The sequence below is a fragment of the Phalangium opilio genome, unplaced genomic scaffold (assembly GCF_054372755.1).
Source record: "Phalangium opilio isolate 3A_F unplaced genomic scaffold, DU_Popi_V2 ptg000041l_1, whole genome shotgun sequence".
In the NCBI taxonomy this organism is placed as follows: Eukaryota; Metazoa; Arthropoda; class Arachnida; order Opiliones; family Phalangiidae; genus Phalangium; species Phalangium opilio.
The window spans coordinates 4,163,163-4,185,529 of record NW_028324165.1 but is presented as its reverse complement, the minus strand read 5'-3'; the positions used below and the strand labels follow the sequence as shown (position 1 = coordinate 4,185,529).

Below are 22,367 nucleotides of genomic sequence, written 5' to 3'. Positions count from 1 at the left end.
CTATTCCCTCTAAATTTATTCAAAAAAATGCATATCTCCGCTTTTTCAAGAACAATTCCACTTTCCGAAAATATTTTATCGTGAAATTAATTATTTTGAAGGGAGTACGTTTAGAGGGATCAATAATTAATATTTGAAATATTCTACTGAATTTCTAAGAAGAGCACCCATACACTGCAAGCACGGATGACTGCAAAACTTTATTTCATAACTCGTTTAGAGTGAAGTGATTTATGTATTAATTGCGCTGAATATAAAATGACATTGTACAGTACTGAGAAATTTTTTTTATGGAATCTTTACACTAACCTTTGGTTATTTTTATGCTTATAAAATATTTTTCCCGTCCATGAAAGGAGAGCTACCTACTAAAAGGTACCACATGGGACAAAAGTTGTTCCTTTTCCTTTGATAAACGACATTATTTTATTAGTCCGAGCAAACTAAATTACTCTTAATCATATTTTATCGAATATCAGTCTTCTCAACAAATTGTAACCGTTGAAAAACATTTTCTGGTGCAAACTTGAAAATTTCTCAAGCCACTAACATTTAAACCAATGTCCGTCAAGGTGCTTACAAGTTAAGGAACATCGATACGAAATCCCTTCAAAATAATTAATTTCATGATAAAATGTTTTCGGAAAATGGAATTGTTCTTGAAAAAGCGGAGATATGCAATTTTTTGAATAAATTTAGAGGGAATAGATCGATTAAGAGTAAAATCAGTTGATTGAATTAAATAGTGATTAAGGATTAAACTACTAAAAATACTTAAAGAAAACTTTCAATATCTGAAACTTCAGTCAATTGATAAACCTCACTCATATCGTTGGTTTTTTCGGTCTTGGTCCAAACAAAGACGTTTTTGTATAATATCTGTCACTTCAGTCTTAAGGCAGTAGTCAACTCTTAACAGGCTGAAAATGTCATTTCCCGTCCCTATTATCTAAGGAACCAAAAATGCTATTAGTTAGCGGTTTTGAATAAAATATAAATCGAAATCATCTTTGGTTTATCATACATTATTGATATTAGTGAGTATTAATTAATATAAATAGCCTTTTCAAAATCGTAAAATTATTAACTATTTAATTTCGTAGAACTGTTTACTTCTTAAATAAGTGTGTTGAGAAAGTTACGTGTGTTAAACTTTACAAAAAAAAGGATGTGCTCTAATCTATTTAAGAAGCTGTCTGTAAAATCATTCTTGCAATCAGCCTATGTAAATTCCCTCTAAGAAGATCATGGGTGCATTGATTATGGCTAAAAGTGCGCCTCTTTTTAGGGTAGAAAGAAGCTAAAATACCATTTTTTTAGAAAATTTGTGGCAATAAACAAAATAATTAGCAATAATCAGGAGTAAAAACAAATTCAATTTAGTAAAATTTTGGAAAAGGGGAAATATATTCAGTTGATAAAACTTGATAATTCCAAAAACAGGTAAACATTTAGCCGCTCATAACAACCTAGCCTAACATAAGCTTAACCCTGTATCTAAACCTAACATGATCTATTACATCATAAATCAAATGGGTCTTAGGTTGCCTATTTATACCCTTGATGATCTATACATATTCTTGATTATTATAATAATTTGCCCTAAAATGTTAAACTTACAGTTTTGGAGACTTGGAAGACCACAAAAATCCGAAATTGCGTTCTAACATATGAATGCTCACTGAGAATAGCCAAAATAAAATTAATATATAATTAAAAAATAATGAAACCCTGTATACCTCATATGGAAGTGTTGAATTAACTGCGCTTACGTAAATACCACTGTCTTAACTGCCAAGCGAAAACACTTTTTGTCATCTTTCCAGTAGCATTTTAAAGTGTAAAACCTAGGGTTAGGAACTTACGATATGTTTCTAGCATGAAACGAAGCAGACTACATCAAATTCCAAAACAGAGCTGGAAATCAGCTTTTTTTATAATCTTAAAGGACGAAAGACGCTATAAAGAGTATATTACACAGACTTACCAAAATTCAACTTAAGCCTTGGCCAAAACGAACGTCGAAAAATTACTTCAAACGATATTATAAAAAACCGTCTTGGTTTGGACCAAGGCCGAAAAAACAAACGATATGTTTGAGGTTTATCAATTGACTGAAGTTTCAGATATTGAAATTTTCTACCTCTCCGAGTGACGTATGTCACGGAGAGGTATTACACTCAACGTGTGTGTCTGTGTGTGGGTGGGTGTGTGTATGTGTGTGTGTCTGTCACCGCGTTCCCAGTTGGGAAATCGGAGCAAACGTATTGTTAGTTTCCGGACTGCGTTCGCAGTTCACAGAAATTCGGAAAACTGTCGTACTTGATGGCCTCTAACACCACCATGCACTAGTCTTCCGTCTATACCACATAGACACCAATCTGCAACATTGGCTTCTAACATCACCATCAACTGGTCTTTCATCTACACCACATAGACACCAATCTGCAACACTAGCTTCTACTCTATTATCGCTGTTATGGTTAAGATTTACGCGGCGATAAGCTAGGGTTACGAGAAACGTCTAGCCTCCATAAGGTGGGATCACCACCGAAGGTTTTCGCAATTGCGTACTTTCTTGATATGTACTGGGAGACGATTGCTATATATACCCTAGATTTCCAAAACTTTGGCAAAGGCAGTACGCTAGCGGGGAAACCAAAATAATAGTTTAAGTTCAAACGATATTACGAATAAAGTTTCTTAAAACGATGTAAGTATAACTAAAGCAAATATCTGATGAAGATAATAATTAATATCAAATAAATTTAAGAAATTGTTTAAGAAAAACCTCTATCAATCAAACATTTCTAGTCAAAGTTTATATAGGACGAGTAATGAAGATTGCGTATGAAGTCGAAACACTATACACATTTCATAGTCAATATAGAGCGAGTAAAAAAGACGTTACTCCATTGTATTACAAACCACGGAAACTCTTTTGCAAAGCTAATATCGGACAAGTAATGATAACGTTAGTTAATAAAAAACTGAGTAATAAGGATACAGCTTCCACTCCATGTTTCACATTTTATAATCCTTCCTTGTTTTAGTATTCGAGATTATCGTGTTTCTCAACTCAGAATTAATACGGAAAGAGTAAAGTAGAAGTCTATGTTTTTGTCTGTGTGTGTCCGTCCATTGTTACACTAGTGCGTCGCGTTAGCAGTAAGCCTTGTGTTGATGTGTTAAGAAATCATACAGAACCTTAATATTCCCTTTTTCCATAATATAAAGTGAATATGTGGAAGTATTTTTCGTAATTATGATGCATTTAGTACTTTTGTAGCTTTAAAGCTCTGTTTCATTTTGATATTCCAAAGATTTTTTTTAATATTGTTATTTGAAATGGCTGTTTATATATTACTTAAGCTTTACTACATCTGTATATAGAATAATCCTTGGTTTAGTGGTTTCATGAAGAAACCTAAGACCTAGACTCCGGCGGGTATATCAAGTATTATCCGCAATAGGTTTAGTGAAACAAAGAGTAAATAATTGAGGCCCGAGGTGAAGTAAACTTTAGGCTTTGATTTTCGTGTCAATAATGAAGAGACATTAACGGTTCAGAGTGAGCCGAAAGTTAAATACACTCTTAAATAAACAGGGTAAGATTTTATAATAGAAGAAAAGATCATGGTGGCAATTGGATTAGTAAAAGGTCTAATGGTAAACGGGTAGTAGCTACAGACTTTTTATTCTCTTTATGGTGCGCATTGACTATTAGTGCGTCCGGAGCCTCCGGGATATCTAGGCCCATGCATGTCGAATTTAACGTGGGGAAATATCCAGTTTCATAGAGGAAATATTTTTACCCTTTGTGTGTACGAGGTGGCGCTTTAATGGCCGTTGCGACCGGGGTCTTCCATAAATTATCGATGACATTTTAGGGGCCAATTATAAAACTTTTATGAAAGAGAAAGGTTTCACCTTTAAATTAACGTAATTTTTTAGGGGCTATTCACTTTTTATTGAATCTATTGGTTAGATTGTATGGACAAAAAAGTAATTATGAGATTTCAACAACGTTGTTTTTTTAGTAAAGCAAAACTTCTTGATGTTGCTAATTCACAGTTTTCATATACCATTAGAGGACTTTTTACTCCTTCAAAACCTTTCATTTTTTTTAACCTTAACATTTTTATCCTTTACTTCTTTGGAATGATTGTTTAATAAAGGTCTTCGGAAATTTTCAAAAACATTTTTTAACTATCCGCGACCTCGGCTTCACCGCTCTACGTCTATACCTTGCCCTAATATTGTAGCAGTCGACGGGGTCATGAGGCTGAACTTGTTTATTTTACGGTGCTGAAAGCGCCCCAAGCGGGAAAACACGGTGAACTAAATTAGTCAAAAAAATATTCTTGCTTCGCTACATGCATGGGCCTAGATATCCCGGAGGCTCCGGTGCGTCTAGCTACAATTTAGCTTTGGTGTTATTTAACGTTAACATTCATGTTGGCAAACTAAGAATATTGTTGAGGTGAGACGAGACGATAGTGTTTACACTACATCCCAGTTGTGAATGTAGCTATCAGAATAAACGGTAAACAGCTGAAGCGTAGACTTCATTTTCTGTTCTTTTCCCCATTGACTGATTTCCATGTGCCCGAGATTTATTCTTATTGGATGTAAAATGTCGTCTGCTTTACTGTATATTCGCTATGCTTGGAATACTGCTTCAATATTTCATAAATTTTACTTCAAAAAACAGAAATAATTTCATATCTAGGTAAATAAGTTTGTAGTAGTAGACCTCTTGACTCGGAGAGGTAATATTTTGGTTTTCCCAACTTCTTTCTAGTTATTTTTATCCACTCAATCCTTAATCAATATTTAATTCAATCAACTGATTTTACTGTTAATCGATCTAGTCCCTCTAAATTAATTGAAAAAATTACATATCTACGCTTTTTCAAGAACAATTACATTTTCCGAAAACATTTTATCATGAAATTAATTATTTTGAAGGGAGTACGTGTTGAGGCATCAGTATTGAATATTTGAAATGTTCTACTGGATGTCTAAAAAGAGCAAGCGAACTTTGGCATAACTCGAATGGAAAATGTAAATATTTAATTGATACCAAACCAGGGTGTTGCGCGAATTTATACATTAAATTTCGTATATCGAAATGCTACATTTCTATTGTCGCCTCTATGAAGGTAAAGTTGCACTGGAACTTCCATTTCCATACTTTAGAATTTCTTGGTCATAACTCAGTCTTCATTTGAAACGTCACCCCCTACTTTACACTTAATATAAACAAGATGGCCCAATGGCTGGGACTAAATAGTAGCCACATCGTTATCTATTTAATTTGCACATAAATAAAAAGAAAAAAATTCAAAGACCCTAAACAAAAAATCAGAAGTGTCCGACCCCACAGTGGTAGCGTGTCTTACTGCTGCGCCAGCCAGCCAGACTCAATTCCCGGGTGCGGTGTGAAAATTTTTTTAATTAAAATAAAATCTCTAACTGAGCTCAGCTACCACTATTGGTTCCATTTAAGCTAAAATCTGACGATAACGAAAGCGAAAACCCCGGCCATATACTACGGCTCGGGTCAAACTAAGAGCCTATCGTATACTACAAGGTGGCTAAAAATTGCATAATTGGTTCTTTGGAAAATGTGTAGGCCTTTAAAACTATCCGTAAATTTGTGTTAACATGAAATTTTTCGTATTTTAAAGATGTACAACCTTTTATTAATAAGGACTACGGAACCGATTATGAAGGGTTTTCACTCGTCTTAGGTTTATTTTTAGTTTTGGTTAGCTTTTAGTCCACACTATTGGGACTCCCTTCGAAATAACATGAAACATTTTACTTGTCTCCATCTGTTTTTTCCTTCAAAATTTTACTGTTTCATATTGAAAATTTTTTATATATTGCTACAGAATTTTAGGTTGCTAACAGCAATTTTTTGGTAGGGTTTACGGATTATTTTGGGGGGGGGGGGCTAAGTTTGGAATTTGGGGGGCTATAGCCCCCCCCCAAAAAGGCCTAGCGACGCCACTGAGCGTAAAGATCATTTCGGAAAACACAGGGGCGAGGCCACCATTGGGGTGTATTCTCCCTCGCACCAAGGGTCATCGCCAGACGGTGCCAGAGTTCACTACGGGCAGGAGGCTAGTCAACTAGCACTGCCTATAGCGGTGCTTCTAAGCGAGCGAGAAAATGAAAGAGAGAAAACACCCCAATGGCGGGATCACACCTGTGTTTCAGTTTCTCTGTATATAATTTCCGAACTCACTTACAAATGTACTGTACACCGATTACACTGAGTGATCGGTCGTTCGGGCGCTAGCGAGTGTCAAGCCATAACCATAACCATTCATGTACACGAATGTTTTATAGTGTTAGGTTGGCGGGCAAGTCCGGAGTGTCATGTACCGTTTACTAATGTGAAAAGGTTTCGATCTATATGGTAATATAATATAGTGTGTTGCGACGGCTCAGATGACCCATACACTGGAACCACTGGTGATTATAAAATGCAATATATTGGGAAAATAGAGGAAGGGAGGGGGTGTCGGAGTTAAATGTGACCTTCTTGGCATAACTAGTAATGAATGATGTGTTTAACCATATTATCTCCGCGGGAAATGAATATAACAAGTCATTGATACTGAGAAGTATTTCTGTTTATGTGATCTTTACCCTTAACTACGCAGGATAAACTTTGTTGCTTTGTCTTAAGTAGACGACATTCACTGTAAACGACAGTCTTATCAACAACTTAAAACAGATTTAACTTCTTTTGGTGCAAACTTGAAAATTTGTCAAGCCAGCAACAATTAAAACTATGTTGGTCAAGGTGCTTACAAGTTAGTGAGCATCGACACGAAATCCCTTCAAAATAATTAATTTCATGATAAAATGTTTTCGGAAAATGTAATTGTTCTTGAAAAAGCGTAGATATGTAATTTTTTCAATTAATTTAGAGGGACTAGATCGATTAACAGTAAAATCAGTTGATTGAATTAAATATTGATTAAGGATTGAGTGGATAAAAGTAACTAGAAAAAAATTTCAATATCTGAAACTTCAGTCAATTGATAAACCTCAAACATATCGTTTGTTTTTTCGGCCTTGGTCCAAACCAAGACGGTTTTTTATAATATCTGTCACTTCAGTCTTAATGTAATTAAATTTTGAATAATCATGTTTGCTTCACCGTCATACATTTGCACTCTAAAATATAAAGGTGCATTCAAACACCATATATGCTGTTTTTTCCGGTGCCAAAAAAGACATCATTTAGGGTGTACTATAACCCCATTTTTATGATCAATTCACGCCATTTGCTAATATTATTTGCAAGTATTAAGGAAATATTAGGCATTAATGCACCATTTACAGGGGTTTTTAACATCTTTGTTAGGCAATCTGTTGAACTTCTAATATTACTTAGTTTAATGGTGTTAAAAGTATGGAAAAAGTACGCTACCTCTGTCACATTAGTAAACCAAGTGAAGTGAAATAGTTGTAAAATATTTATTTTTTTCATATTTAGCACCACGTTTATGGTGTAAAACAAATCGGTCAATACACCATTTCAAGTCCCTGTTTACCCATTTAAAGACCTGTTTACCCATTTAAAGACCCTATTTTCCCCGTTTTAACTTTTAAGGCCCTATTCGGGGACCGTCCATAAACTACGTCACGCAAAAAATGACATTTTATGACCCCCCCGTCCCCCCTGATCACACTTGGTCACGTTTTCTAAGACCCCTCCCCTGAAAACCACGTCACATTTCTTTAACCCCCCCCCAACAGACTATTATTTGTCTTAATTTACCAATTTAATTTGATTAATTTAAAAAGATATTCTTTCTTCTTTTCCTTTTAGAAATTTTTTGCTCGACTTGAAAGTCGAAGTTCATTTCCGTTTTTAGTTTTTACTAGCCGTTACCCGCGGCGTCGCTCGCGTGTATTTAGAACTTCCATCTAAAATGATAAAAAGAATGTGTAGATTTTACTGATGACTTATATTTATGTAGCACCCTAGGAGCGAAGGCACTCGGCACAGTCCGTCAGCCCGTCGGGATATTTTTTATTACTTTTCACGCGGACATTATTCCATAAAGAAGGGTTTTTAAGTTTTTGGCCGCCATTTAAAAAGATGGCAACAAATCGAACCCAAAAGACCTTTCAGCCCGTCTATAGGTTAAATGAAACCATTGTACTAAATATTTGTGAAATCGGTTGAAACGCGCGGACTTTATTGCATAGAGAATATTTTCTTACATTTCTGGGCGCCATTTTAAAAGATGGCGAAAAATCTAACCCGAAAGACCATTCAGCCCGTCTCAAGGTTAAAGCAAACCAGTGTACTAAATATTTGTGAAATCGGTTGAAACGCGCGTACTTAATTGCATAGAAAATATATTTTACATTTCTGGGCGCCATTTTTTAAGATGGCGGCGGATTGGAAAAATCTTTCTTAGTACGCGCCTACTACTTATGAGTAACGTTCCTGCAAATTTTCAGCCTTCTAGGGCAAGCGGTTTGGGCTGGGCGTTGATTATCAGTCAGTCTGTCAGTCAGTCAGTCAGGACTTTGATTTATATAGATATAGATGAATATCGTTTGCCACTGATTGAGCTTTAGAACTATGTGCTTTTTTATAACCATCCAAAATATTAGTTAAAGGGGCATACTTAATAGTTTTCGACATTGTCACTTGAAAACCTTAGGCTAATCGAGCTGGGGATTCAGATTTTAAAAATGTGCGAAAGAAACGAAACCATTTAAATCGGATGGAGGATCCGATTCTTCCTCGCTAATGCCAGTGGCGAATATAAAGTGAAATTAGAGAGTTTAAGCTGACACTACATTTAGCAGTCCTTATGCGTACGTGCAGCTAGTTCTGCAGAGAACGGGTCTCTTTATTTTAAATGCGCTGTTTAAATTGGCTACACGTACGAGTAAGTAGGTGATCATTGCTTAAAATTTCTACTGTTTAGGCGATAATGGAATAAAAATTTTGTTAAATTATTGTAGAGGTCGGTCTCACGGTGAACTTTGAAACGTTGTGTTTTTTCTTCTATAACAAAGGGGTCAATCGACCTCTTACTTCATAATAAAATTAATTTCTAATGTGACGTCACACATCGAAGGACCCCTCCCTCCCCCCTCGTCACGGACCGTCACAAACTTACAAACCCCCTCCCCCCATAAGAGTGTGACGTAGTTTATGGACGGTCCCTTGACCCATTTCAAGTTAATTGTACTATGGTAATTAACCGCTTGCCTGCCTTACGACCGAATTCCAATTCGGCTGAAAACTACCGCAATTTGGCGGTTTTGGATTTGGTCTAATGGGACAAACATCTTAGCTTAAATTAAAATTATATCTACGCCCGTTAACATCCGATTAACTTGAGTGGTTATGTAAAATGAGCAATAATCCCATCTATTTTGTAAAACATTAAGCAAAATTTATAGTTTAGAAGAATGAAATATTTTTAAATCGCAGAAATGCACCGTTATAAAGCGATTGGCTTATTTTAATTTTTAAGTCAAATTACGTAACACTGTAACGAACTTAAACGAAGTTTGAACATAGAATGAGTTCCCAAAAATAATTTTCTAACGTAATATAGTGCCTATGAAAAACCACATATTATTAAAAGAAAATATTTTTATTTTTAAACGCTGTCAACGATAAAACGTTTGTTATTATTGAACTTTTTTTTTTATTAAATTTATAACATTTATAGGATAAATACGTCTACTATTAAGAGGTACAATGCTTGAAATTTGTGTCTCAATGACACGTAACCTAACTAACATATGCCTTACCTAACCCGACGGCATTAACATTTTTTCTTAAAATCGTGTTCAGTCAGGATTGATATAATAAGAGAGCCTTCAACGTGTACAAACACAATAGGAAAGGTAGTGAAGTCCCACTGAACATGGACTAAGCAATACTGAAGGACCGATGGCAGCCCATAGAGCCCCATGCTAAACGACTAAACATCCAACGTTAAGCTTACTTCCCCTATTCAGCCCCAAAATTAACGGGGGGTTATAAAAAATACTGAGTCAAATCCCGGAAAAAGCTAGCGCCATCTAGACAAAATAAGACGTTAGATGCTTCCCCCTTTAGAACGTTGATTTCCCCCATATGCCCCACTATCCGGTTTGCTACTATCTGCCGCTAGAAGGCGAATTAACAAGTATTTTTCAACTTTCTCCCTCTGCCATCCGTCCTTCAGTATTGCTTTGTCCATGCACTGAACAAGACTATAAATATTCCTGTAAATCAGGCGCATGGTCCTGAAATGGGGTGAACAGGGGTTTCATATGAGATAAATAGGGGTTTTAAATTGGGACATGAAATGGGGATAAATTGCGACATGAAATGGGTGTGTAAATTGGGACATGAAATGGGGGTAAATATGGACTTGAAATGGGGCTAAATATGGACATGAAATGGGGTAAATATGGACATGAAATGGGGTAAATATGGACATGAAATGGAGGTAAATATGGACTTGAAATGGGGTAAATATGGACATGAAATGGGGTAAATATGGACATGAAATGGGGTAAATATGGACTTGAAATGGGGGTAAATATGGACTTGAAATGGGGGTAAATATGGACTTGAAATGGGGGTAAATATGGACTTGAAATGGGGGTAAATATGGACTTGAAATGGGGGTAAATATGGACTTGAAATGGAGGTAAATATGGACTTGAAATGGGGGTAAATATGGACTTGAAATGGAGGTAAATATGGACATGAAATGGAGGTAAATATGGACTTGAAATGGGGTAAATATGGACATGAAATGGAGGTAAATATGGGCTTGAAATGGCGGTAAATATGGGCTTGAAATGGGGTAAATATGGACTTGAAATGGGCGTAAATATGGACTTGAAATGGAGGTAAATATGGACTTGAAATGGGGGTAAATATGGACTTGAAATGGGGGTAAATATGGACATGAAATGGAGGTAAATATGGACTTGAAATGGGGTAAATATGGACATGAAATGGAGGTAAATATGGACTTGAAATGGGGGTAAATATGGACATGAAATGGGGCTAAATATGACTTGAAATGGGTCTAAATATGGACTTGAAATGGGTCTAAATATGGACTTGAAATGGGTCTAAATATGGACTTGAAATGGGTCTAAATATGGACTTGAAATGGGTCTAAATATGGACTTGAAATGGGTCTAAATATGGACTTGAAATGGGTCTAAATATGGACTTGAAATGGGTCTAAATATGGACTTGAAATGGGTCTAAATATGGATTTGAAATGGGTCTAAATAATGACTTGAAATGGGTCTAAATAATGACTTGAAATGGGTCTAAATACGGACTTGAAATGGGTCTAAATAAGGACTTGAAATGGGTCTAAATATGGACTTGAAATGGGTCTAAATATGGACTTGAAATGGGTCTAAATATGGACTTGAAATGGGTCTAAATATGGACTTGAAATGGGTCTAAATATGGACTTGAAATGGGTCTAAATATGGACTTGAAATGGGTCTAAATATGGACTTGAAATGGGTCTAAATATGGACTTGAAATGGGTCTAAATATGGACTTGAAATGGGTCTAAATATGGACTTGAAATGGGTCTAAATATGGACTTGAAATGGGTCTAAATATGGACTTGAAATGGGTCTAAATATGGACTGGAAATGGGTCTAAATATGGACTTGAAATGGGTCTAAATATGGACTTGAAATGGGTCTAAATATGGACTTGAAATAGCTAAATATGGACTTGAAATGGGTCTAAATAAGGACTTGAAATGGGTCTAAATAAGGACTTGAAATGGGTCTAAATATGGACTTGAAATGGGTCTAAATATGGACTTGAAATGGGTCTATATATGGACTTGAAATGGGTCTAAATATGGACTTGAAATGGGTCTAAATATGGACTTGAAATGGGTCTAAATATGGACTTGAAATGGGTCTAAATATGGGCTTGAAATGCGGGTAAATATGGACTTAAGTGCTCATTTAATTGTAAAGATTGTAACCACGCTTGCGAGATTTATAAACTCGCCCCATTCGCAGGTGGCCATAAAAGCCTTGGCTATAACTAAGAATAAACTACACTGTTCCTTAGCTTCAATCATACTTTATTAAACAAACTAATTAAATAATAATTAAATGCCACTTGCATTATAAAATTAAAGAACTTATAATAATTACTATTAATGGATGAAGTCCAATACCAGGGCAAGACGCCCTATGCTCGAGCATACTACTACGTCTTAGTAGTAAAGAAAAACTGACTTAATAGTGATAAGCAGTCTATGCTTATATAGTACGGGGAAAGGTCAGAGGTAACTGTGTGTGTTAATCCTCTATGTAACCTTACACCCCTGGAGTAGAAACCCAGGAGGTCCCTGAATTATTACGGAAGGTTACATCCCCCCAGACGACAAGATTTGGACTTCATCGGTAGAAAACTTAATTACATAAATCTTCTACTTTTAACATAACAGAATAATAGTAATTAACTTTAAATAATGTAACAGATAGTTAAAAGATTCCAGTTAACTAGCATACTAGGTTAATCATTTAAAGTTATAAGGAAATTTGGTGAAAGCAGGAACTGTAGCAACGGTTGGCTCGTCCTGGCTTTCTTCCTCCCATGTTAGAATACTTCTAGTCAGATCTGGAGCAGCCGTATCAGACGATGTAGTTGAGGAAGTCTCCGCAGGTTGGTGGTGTGCACTCCCACCTTCCGTTGAAGAGCTTGACTCAGCATCGTCCTCTGTAGGCGTTGACTGCTGACTGTAGTTTCTTCTCTTAAGGGAATGTCCCGTTGAGATAAGCCAAGTAATTAAACTTGCTTCTGAAGAAGTTGAGTATGAGTTGAACATTGTGATCGCAGTGAATTGTTGTAAAGGAAGGTTTTGAGTTCCCTCAGACTCAATAGTGCGTGTTACGGCTAGTCCAATCCGCAAGTCACTACCCTAACTTTACTCTAACAACTAATTACTACAAACTCCGATCACTCTAAGGCTTAGCATAGCCAAAGCAAGTTACAATAAACTAGGACCCGTCGATCGATCCTGGCAAGCTCGCCATTTATGTAACCACGCTTGCGAGATTTATAAACTCGCCCCATTCGCACGTGGCCATAAAAGCCTTGGCTATAACTAAGAATAAACTACACTGTTCCTTAGCTTCAATCATACTTTATTAAACAAACTAATTAAATAATAATTAAATGCCACTTGCATTATAAAATTAAAGAACTTATAATAATTACTATTAATGGATGAAGTCCAATACCAGGGCAAGACGCCCTATGCTCGAGCATACTACTACGTCTTAGCAGTAAAGAAGAACTGACTTAATAGTGATAAGCAGTCGATGCTTATATAGTACGGGGAAAGGTCAGAGGTAACTGTGTGTGTTAATCCTCTATGTAACCTTAAGGTGCGTTTTCAAAGGCGCGTGTTGAGGGTAAAAATCGAGCGGGTGCGAGAAAAAACTAAAAATTCTCGCACCCGCTCCGCGAGCAACCGTTTTCATTAAAGCGATATTTTTTGCGGGTGCGAGTAAAAACCGCGAGCGGGGAAAAAAATCGCTACCCGCTCCGATCAGATTCAATTAGATATTCTCGCTAAGCGTTTTTCTTTCTCGCTTAATGTTTGTGATGTCATATTTTTCGTAGCCAATGGGAGCGTCGAAAACTTTGGCGCGTGTTTTAAGTGCAGCGCGAGACTTAAAAAGTCTACGTTTTAAGCCTAATTATTCCGAGTTTTAAAAGTGAATATAAAAATGGGTAAACAATTCTTAATAAACGAAAATATATGACTAATTCGAGCTGAGAATAAAAGAGTTTTAGATGAAAAGAAAGAAAAATTGGTAATTTAGTTGGAAAAAGAGACAATAGGCCTATATGGAGCTTATCGCCACACAGATTTAAAGAGAATAAATGGATGGATGTAGCGACGAAAATGGAGATGAATAGTACGTTTTTTTGTGATATAGGTAGGTGTTTTTCTTCAGCTTAAATGTTTATTATTTAGAAAATGAATGTAAAACATTTACTGAAAAATTAGGCTTAACGATCTCTCTATGCACGTTTATCGCGCACATGAAAACGGTTGGCAAAAAAGTATCGCTAGCGCAAGCGATAGCGAGAAAAAAGAAAATTTCTTGGCGAGAAAAAAAAATCGCGCGGTCCGCTTTTCGCTAAAAAATACCCTCAACACGCGCCTTTGAAAACGCACCTTTACACCCCTGGAGTAGAAACCCAGGAGGTCCCTGAATTATTACGGAAGGTTACAAGATTAAATAGGAAAATTGAGACTGGGTGAAAGATAAGTGTAGTTTTAATTTTAATTAAATAAGGTATCCATGAATTTAACCAAAAAAATCGTGTTTTGCGTTAATTTCACCTTAATTTTACTTACGTTTAAAGGTTTATCTCGATTAAGTTTAGTTTAAAGGCTTATCTCGATTAAGTTTAGTTTAAAGGCTTATCTCGATTAAGTTTAGTTTAAAGGCTTATCTCGATTAAGTTTAGTTTAAAGGCTTATCTCGATTAAGTTTAGTTTAAAGGCTTATCTCGATTAAGTCTAATTTAAAGGCTTATCTCGATTAAGTCTAATTTAAAGGCTTATCTCGATTAAGTTTAGTTTAAAGGCTTATCTCGATTAAGTTTAGTTTAAAGGCTTATCTCGATTAAGTTTAGTTTAAAGGCTTATCTCGATTAAGTTTAGTTTAAAGGCTTATCTAGATTAAGTTTAGTTTAAAGGTTTAACTCGATTATGCTTAGTTTAAATTTTTAACTCGATTAAGTTTGGTTTAAAGGCTTATCTCGATTAAGTTTGGTTTAAAGGCTAATTATCTCGATTAAGTTTGGTTTAGAGGCTTATCTCGATTAAGTTTGGTTTAAAGGTTTAACTCGATTAAGCTTAGTTTAAATTTTTAACTCGATTAAGTTTGGTTTAAAGGCTTATCTCGATTAAGTTTGGTTTAAAGGCTAATTATCTCGATTAAGTTTGGTTTAGAGGCTTATCTCGATTAAGTTTGGTTTAAAGGTTTAACTCGATTAAGCTTAGTTTAAATTTTTAACTCGATTAAGTTTGGTTTAAAGGCTTATCTCGATTAAGTTTGGTTTATAGGCTTATCTCGATTAAGTTTGGTTTAAAGGCTTATCTCGATTAAGTTTGGTTTAGAGGCTTATCTCGATTAAGTTTGGTTTAGAGGCTTATCTCGATTAAGTTTGGTTTAGAGGCTTATCTCGATTAAATTTGGTTTAAAGGCTTATCTCGATTAAGTTTGGTTTAAAGGCTTATCTCGATTAAGTTTGGTTTAAAGGCTTATCTCGATTAAGTTTAGTTCAAAGGTTTATCTCGATTAAGTTTAGTTCAAAGGTTTATCTCGATTAAGTTTAGTTCAAAGGTTTATCTCGATTAAGTTTGGTTTAAAGGTTTATCTCGATTAAGTTTGGTTTAAAGGCTTATCTCGATTAAGTTTGGTTTAGAGGCTTATCTCGATTAAGTTTGGTTTAGAGGCTTATCTCGATTAAGTTTGGTTTAGAGGCTTATCTCGATTAAATTTGGTTTAAAGGCTTATCTCGATTAAGTTTGGTTTAGAGGCTTATCTCGATTAAGTTTGGTTTAAAGGCTTATCTCGATTAAGTTTGGTTTAGAGGCTTATCTCGATTAAGTTTGGTTTAGAGGCTTATCTCGATTAAGTTTGGTTTAGAGGCTTATCTCGATTAAGTTTGGTTTAAAGGCTTATCTCGATTAAGTTTGGTTTAAAGGCTTATCTCGATTAAGTTTAGTTTAAAGGCTTATCTCGATTAAGTTTAGTTTAAAGGCTTAGGTGTATCTCCATTAAGTTTAATTTAAAGGTGTATCTCGATTAAGTTTAATTTAAAGGTTTATCTCGATTAAGTTTAATTTAAAGGTTTATCTCGATTAAGTTTAATTTAAAGGTGTATCTCGATTAAGTTTAATTTAAAGGTTTATCTCGATTAAGTTTAATTTAAAGGTTTATCTCGATTAAGTTTAATTTAAAGGTTTATCTCGATTAAGTTTAATTTAAAGGTGTATCTCGATTAAGTTTAATTTAAAGGTTTATCCGGATTAAGTTTAATTAAAAGTTTATCCTAATTAAGTATAATTTAAAGGTTTATCCTGATTAAGTTTAATTAAAGGTTTATCTTGATTAAGTGTGAAATAGAAATACGAGGCTTTATCAACAGCTATACAGTTTAAATATTAATTAAGTTGTCCATTTAAAATTTATTTGAGTTTTTATCCAAAATATGTATATTTTATGTTTAAATTCACTTAATTATACTTAATTATGTTGAAATTAATGAAGGATTGTGGTTTGGAAGTATTGACTTAGCTTATAAATTGAGCTTCAAAAAATTATTAACCTTAATTTTAATGCTTAGATGAGTTTTTGATTAGTTCCAACACATTGCGTTCAATTTTTATCATGCCCCATCCTAAATTTGCGGTAACGTGAAGATTAACAATTAAATATGTTGTACCGGTGAGCCCGTTACAACGGATCACTACAAAGGTTACAATGTTAATGAATGATGTGATTCCATAGTTTCGCTTAAATACCAGTAATTAAATCAAATACCTAAACAATTCATAGCAATTCTGACATATAAACAAACGGCAATGAGGACTGTGGAAATAGCAAACGTAACCCTCTGTTTCCCATGTGTTTACGTTGAAAAAATCTGCACATGGAATTTATTTGACTAATTACGTAAAGACAATGTTCTCCTGGATTAATCAGCACCACTGTTACTTATATTTCTAAATTAAACAATCCACTCTTGGTAACAAATAATTTATAAAACGTAATATCATATACGGACTGTTTCACCAGGAAAAAAATTGTTTTAACGAATCGTTTCCAACGTGGTTACGTTGAGAGAATCTGTGCTGATGTAAACATGGAAATTCCTCTACATTGGTTTAGTTTAAGGAAATATATCACACATCTTCACAATTAGTAGCATTTTAGTGAGATTAACAAATAATGAAACCCTGTATACCTGCTATATTTGTTGGTAGCAGAAAACGAAGCAGACTGCGTATTTTTATAATACAGAGCTGGAAATTTGCTTTTTTATCTTTAAAGGGGAAAGACCAGGGCCGGAAATAAGAAAAAAATCTTATAGGACATGTGTCCAGTGACCCCCTATTTCACTGGAAAATTTATTGGACATTGTCCACTGGAGTGTGCAAAAATAGTGTCGCATCTTCATAGTCAAGCTATCAAAACTTCGGAAAATTTATTGGTCAAAATGTCCAGTGACCCCCTTAGTTTTTTAAAAAGTTATGGGACATTTTAAAATTTTATTGGACAATGTCCAGTGTCCTGTGCTTATTTCCGGCCCTGGGAAAGACACTATAAAGACTATATTACATAGACAAACTAAAATACAACTTAAGCCTTGGCCGTAAAGAACGTTCAAAAACTTACTTTAAATGATATAAAAACCTCTGTTAACTGTAATTATTTACCTGAATTACTTTTCTAGACGAAAATTCCGACCTGATAACGACGTATTTCTTATTAAGGGTGCTACAGTTAATTAGAAAATACGTATTAAGGTGCTCAAGCTCGGATGAAATACCAAAGTAATTTGTCAGCGTCTACTGCTAGATAGTCTGACCCAAAAGTAATTTTTAACGTACTTTCAGAATTAACTAAAATTAACATACTTAGAGTTAATTGATTTAAATAAAACTAGCCGATAGCACACCTTGAATACTTAATTGTTAATTCAAGAGTATTCCGAAAAGTAACTTCGTTGTAGTTTTTCTGTTCGCGGTGGGGGCAGGCTAGGAAATAAGACAGGTTTACAGGTCAAAAACCAGTTTATTAATAGCTTGGACCACTTTTTTTATTCAAAACGTGAGGGTCACTGGCCCCAATGACTAGTTTATTAATTCCTACTTTTATGAAAAATTGATATGGGGACCGCTTTAATTATTTTCATTTTAACATAAATTTCGACTCCAGGAGTCCAGTTGTGTATACAACCCTAAGCCGAGAGAGATTTTTTTAGAAGAGAGAACGACCACAAGTCCTGGGACCAGTAGGAAAATAAATAGGGGAAGGGTCACTGGTCCCGGGACCAGTTTCATATTTAAATCATCAGGGGTCACTGGTCCGGAGGACTAGTTCAGAAATAAACCTTATTTCCAAGCCTGGACGGTGGGGGTAAATCACGAAAAACGCCATGTTAATCTCCATAGGAAATAAAGTAAAAGCATGTGAATTTTGCTTTAACGTTACTAAAGGGTGTCAACTTGTCAAGTCATATCTACAAGGGCCTACCGGCCCTGTAGAATTGAAACCTCTGAACAATGCCGACTCAATTTATAAATTTATAAATTGAGTCGGCATTGCTCTGAATTACTTTTTTAGACGAAAATTGGACCTGATAAAAACAATTTTGGTTTTTAAGGGCGTTATAGTTCATTAGAAAATCTAAATAAAGGTGTTAAAGCTCGGATGAAATATCAAAAAATTAATTAGCGTTGCCTTACTGTCGTCTGCTATTATAGCCCACTCGATCACGCGCGTCACGACTCACGACGCAAGCTGCTCGCGCTCGGGCAGCGCAGCGTCCGGGAGCGCGGATCGAGTGGGCTATGCTGTTATGAAATAAACTTTTTTTTCTGTCGTCTGCTATGAAATAGGGAATTCGAGGCATAATTAATTAGTTAAATTACAAAAATTAGACTTCATTTATTTAAAAACTAAGCAGGTAAGTTTCTCATTTAGTAAATGCTTGTTAATTTGAAAGTATTCCGAAAACTAACTTCGCTGTAGTTTTTCCGTATCGCCTATGACAATTTCCCCAAAAAAACCGGGTAAAATGTAATGCTTTTTCTATGGGACGCTAACCCTAAAAAGGTGATTTTTTCGTTTAGCATTACAAACGGGTATCAAGTCATATCTACAAGGGCCTACCGGCCCTGTAGAATGTGTAAAAAAGGAAGAAAAAATATATCCTTAAAGTAGGAATAGGAATTTTCGGCGTATAGCGCTAAATCTTCGAAATTATTCCAAGAAAACATCCTGCATTTTAAAATCCAGCAGATTGCAATCTACTTGAGTGTCAAATTTCATCCAAATCGGGATTAACAAACATCCAAACCGTAACACACAAACTTTTGCATTGATAATAATAGTAGGATATTATAGTAGGAAGAAGGTTACTGGTTTATTTTAATTTGAAAGTAGTCTATTTCACAAGAAAATAAATTATTTTACAGACATAAAATTTACAACACGCAGTACAGAGCCATGTCCGTACAAAATTGCAAAGTTGATGAAAGTGAGAAGCGAAAGTACAGTGAAAAGAAAGCTGCAAAACGACGGTTGGGAAATCATCAGAAATCGCCCCTTCCAAAGAATACGCTATTGTTAGATGTGAAGTTTGTGAGACTGAAGTAGCAGTTTATGATGAAGATGAAGACATTTATCATTTCTATAATGTTTTATCCAGTTATTGATATTTATTATGAAAAGTTTCCTAAATGTGAATGTTGCTTTGGCAAAAATGGAAAACTCAAACTCCATTAAGAATTAACGAACAGAGAACCAATTTTTATTTTAAATTTAACTAATATTTATACAATGAATATATTAAGATGGCTCTCTTGTGGGAGATCTGTCTTCTGCTAGGGGTTGGTCACGTGATACCGTATGAAGTCTGCGTGAATTGTATCACATGATGGACGAAAAGATTCACCCCATTAGTTCCGTTAAAAAATATGGATCAGTGACTATATTACATCGTCGGGGTGTAGAGCAATTATCGATTCACAGTAATGCTCTAACACTTTATTTCTCAACGCAATCAATAAATTTACAAAGTGTGATTAAGAACTAAGGAACAAGAGAAACAAAAATATATTAGGAACTTTTAATTATGTTCCTGATGGAAGATACAATCTTCGAAACGTCAAGGAACAGATCATAGAAACGACTCGGGTTTAAGCAATTCATTTCTCCGTCGACCTGTTTCTCAAAGGCCGAGGCGATTCCCATTTGCACCCACCGCGCTTGATTTCCTGAAGTTACGACGTAATGATACAGGGGACTACCCAAATCTGGTCCACACACGTCAAGAACTCCTGAAACAAAAACGCTCATTTGGGTTCATCATTTCAAAACAGAGAAAGAAACTGGATTTTGATTAAATATGGTGGCATTTTATGTTGTTAATATTGCAGACGTTGTTATATTATCTAACGAAAACCACCATAAGGAAAGTGAATGTGTTTCTAAAGCGAAATTATACCCTAAGATGCAACGTTTTGTTATTAATACTCACCGGCGTTGTCGACTGCACAAAATATGTTTGGATCCAATTTTTCTTCACTGACCATATCCTTACTAAGGCTATTAGAGCAGTCTTCTTTTGTCTGAATGGCCATGCGCATCTGCTCGATATCACCATGTCTCTCGTTCTGTATACCTTTCGACCACGAGCTACTGTAGACAGTCTTTTCAGCACCCTGAGATTTAGAAAAACCTACGAAAAAATTAACTTGTAAAATTTATTATGACCTAGGGCAATTGATAAAATGCCTTCTTGAAAAGGAACGTTTCTTACTTCTTGGTGCATCGGGTAAACAGACGGGATGAACAAATTGCGAAAATGTAACTGGTTTCTTGATCTTAATTAAGGCAGCATTTGCGGTCCATATATTCTTATCTTCAGCTCTGTTTTCAATAGGCACTATTCTTTTGGCGACTGAGAGATGATATTTATCGATGCCTACCAGAATACCAAATTTTAATTTGACTGAAGTTGCACTAGTTACCAATTTAATGCTCACCATACCTGTTTTTGTTAAAATACGACGAGGATCAGTGTTTTTTGCGAAACAAAGTCCAGAAGTTAAGATCCATTCTTTGTCTATCAAAGAACCTAGACACTGCAATAAATAATGATTTTATATCTACATTGAAATAGCTGTGTAAATTATTTCGATAACTAAAGACCCACCGTTGGTACGTATCTTTTTCCACTTTTTATGGTAAATAATTGCACTGTCCAAGGCCATCTCTGCAACGACGAGTGATCGGCGTCCGAAATGTTTTGGTTTGACAAACCATTCACCACCATGGAACTATCGAAGTCTATACCACACACTGAATAATCTGAATTGAATGGAAACTGTGTACAATACATGAAATCAACACGCTAATTTTTACCTCTCCGAGTGACGTATGTCATGGAGAGGTATTACACCGGCCGTGTCTGTCTGTCTGTCAGACCCCACGTGACCGCGTTCGCAGTTAACAAATCAGAGCAAACAAATACCCGATTTCCGGAACGCGTTCGCGGTTCACGGAAATTTGGCCATTCATCTACCAACACCAGTCTTTACTAACTGGCTTCTAAGGACCACAATCTGCTAGTCTTTGTCCATCCCACTTGGACACTAGTCTGTACTTGCTAGCTTCCAAGTGCAACCATCTTCTGTTCTTCGTCAATTTCACCTTGACACCAGCTTCTATGCACCACCATCTTCTGTTCTTCGTCAATTCCACATTGACACCAGCTTCTATGCACCACCATCTTCTGTTCTTCGTCAATTCCACATTGACACCAGCTTCTATGCACCGCCACCTTCAGGTCTTTGTCCATTCCACATGGACGCCAGTCAGTCCATTCTGGCTTCTTTTCCTTCGTCATCGTTTGGTTTCAAGACACACGCGGCGATCGGCTAGGGTTACGAGAAACGTCTAGCCTCCCAATGGCAGGGCTTCCACCATCGGTTCACGCGAAAGCATTTTTATCTATCTATTATTATAATGGAAACAAATCGTATATATACCCCAAAATTTGAAAAAAGCGGGCAAGAGGGGTACCCTTCACTTTAAACGTCAATATTAGCAAAGTTTCGAAAGATAATAGGAACAACTTTATTCTAAACGATTTAACTATTTTTAAAGTTATTTACTGGCGATTAAAATAATTAATATCATTTATATTTAATTAATTATTTAAGATAAACTTATTTCTATGTAATGACACAAGTGAGAGTTTATATAGAACGAGTAATGAAGATTGCATCCGAATCGAAACACTACACGCACATCAAAGTTAATATAAAGCGAGTAGGATGATAAGATCTCTTACAAAACGATAACATTTCCTTTTTGCAGAATATTAAATGGAAATATTTTAAATATTTTTCGGCATTACGATTCTTTAAGTAGTTGCAGCTCCGTTTCATCTTAATATCCCAAGAACATCTTTTGATATTAGCATTTCAAATTTGGTGTTTACTTTTTAATTCAGCTTTACTATATTTATATATATAGTGTAATCGCATTTCTTATAT

At 35.4% G+C, this 22,367-nt stretch overlaps 1 protein-coding gene across 1 annotated transcript in view; it reads right to left on the bottom strand.

The window, feature by feature from the left end:
* Positions 1-17,835, bottom strand: part of LOC149679464 (sushi, von Willebrand factor type A, EGF and pentraxin domain-containing protein 1-like) — a 43,376-nt gene extending 25,541 nt beyond the window's left edge. The window contains exon 1 of the mRNA XM_089835228.1: positions 17,517-17,835. The gene's annotated coding sequence lies outside the window, so the exon portion shown is untranslated. The remainder of the gene's footprint in view (positions 1-17,516) is intronic.
* Positions 17,836-22,367: the final 4,532 nt, after the last annotated feature.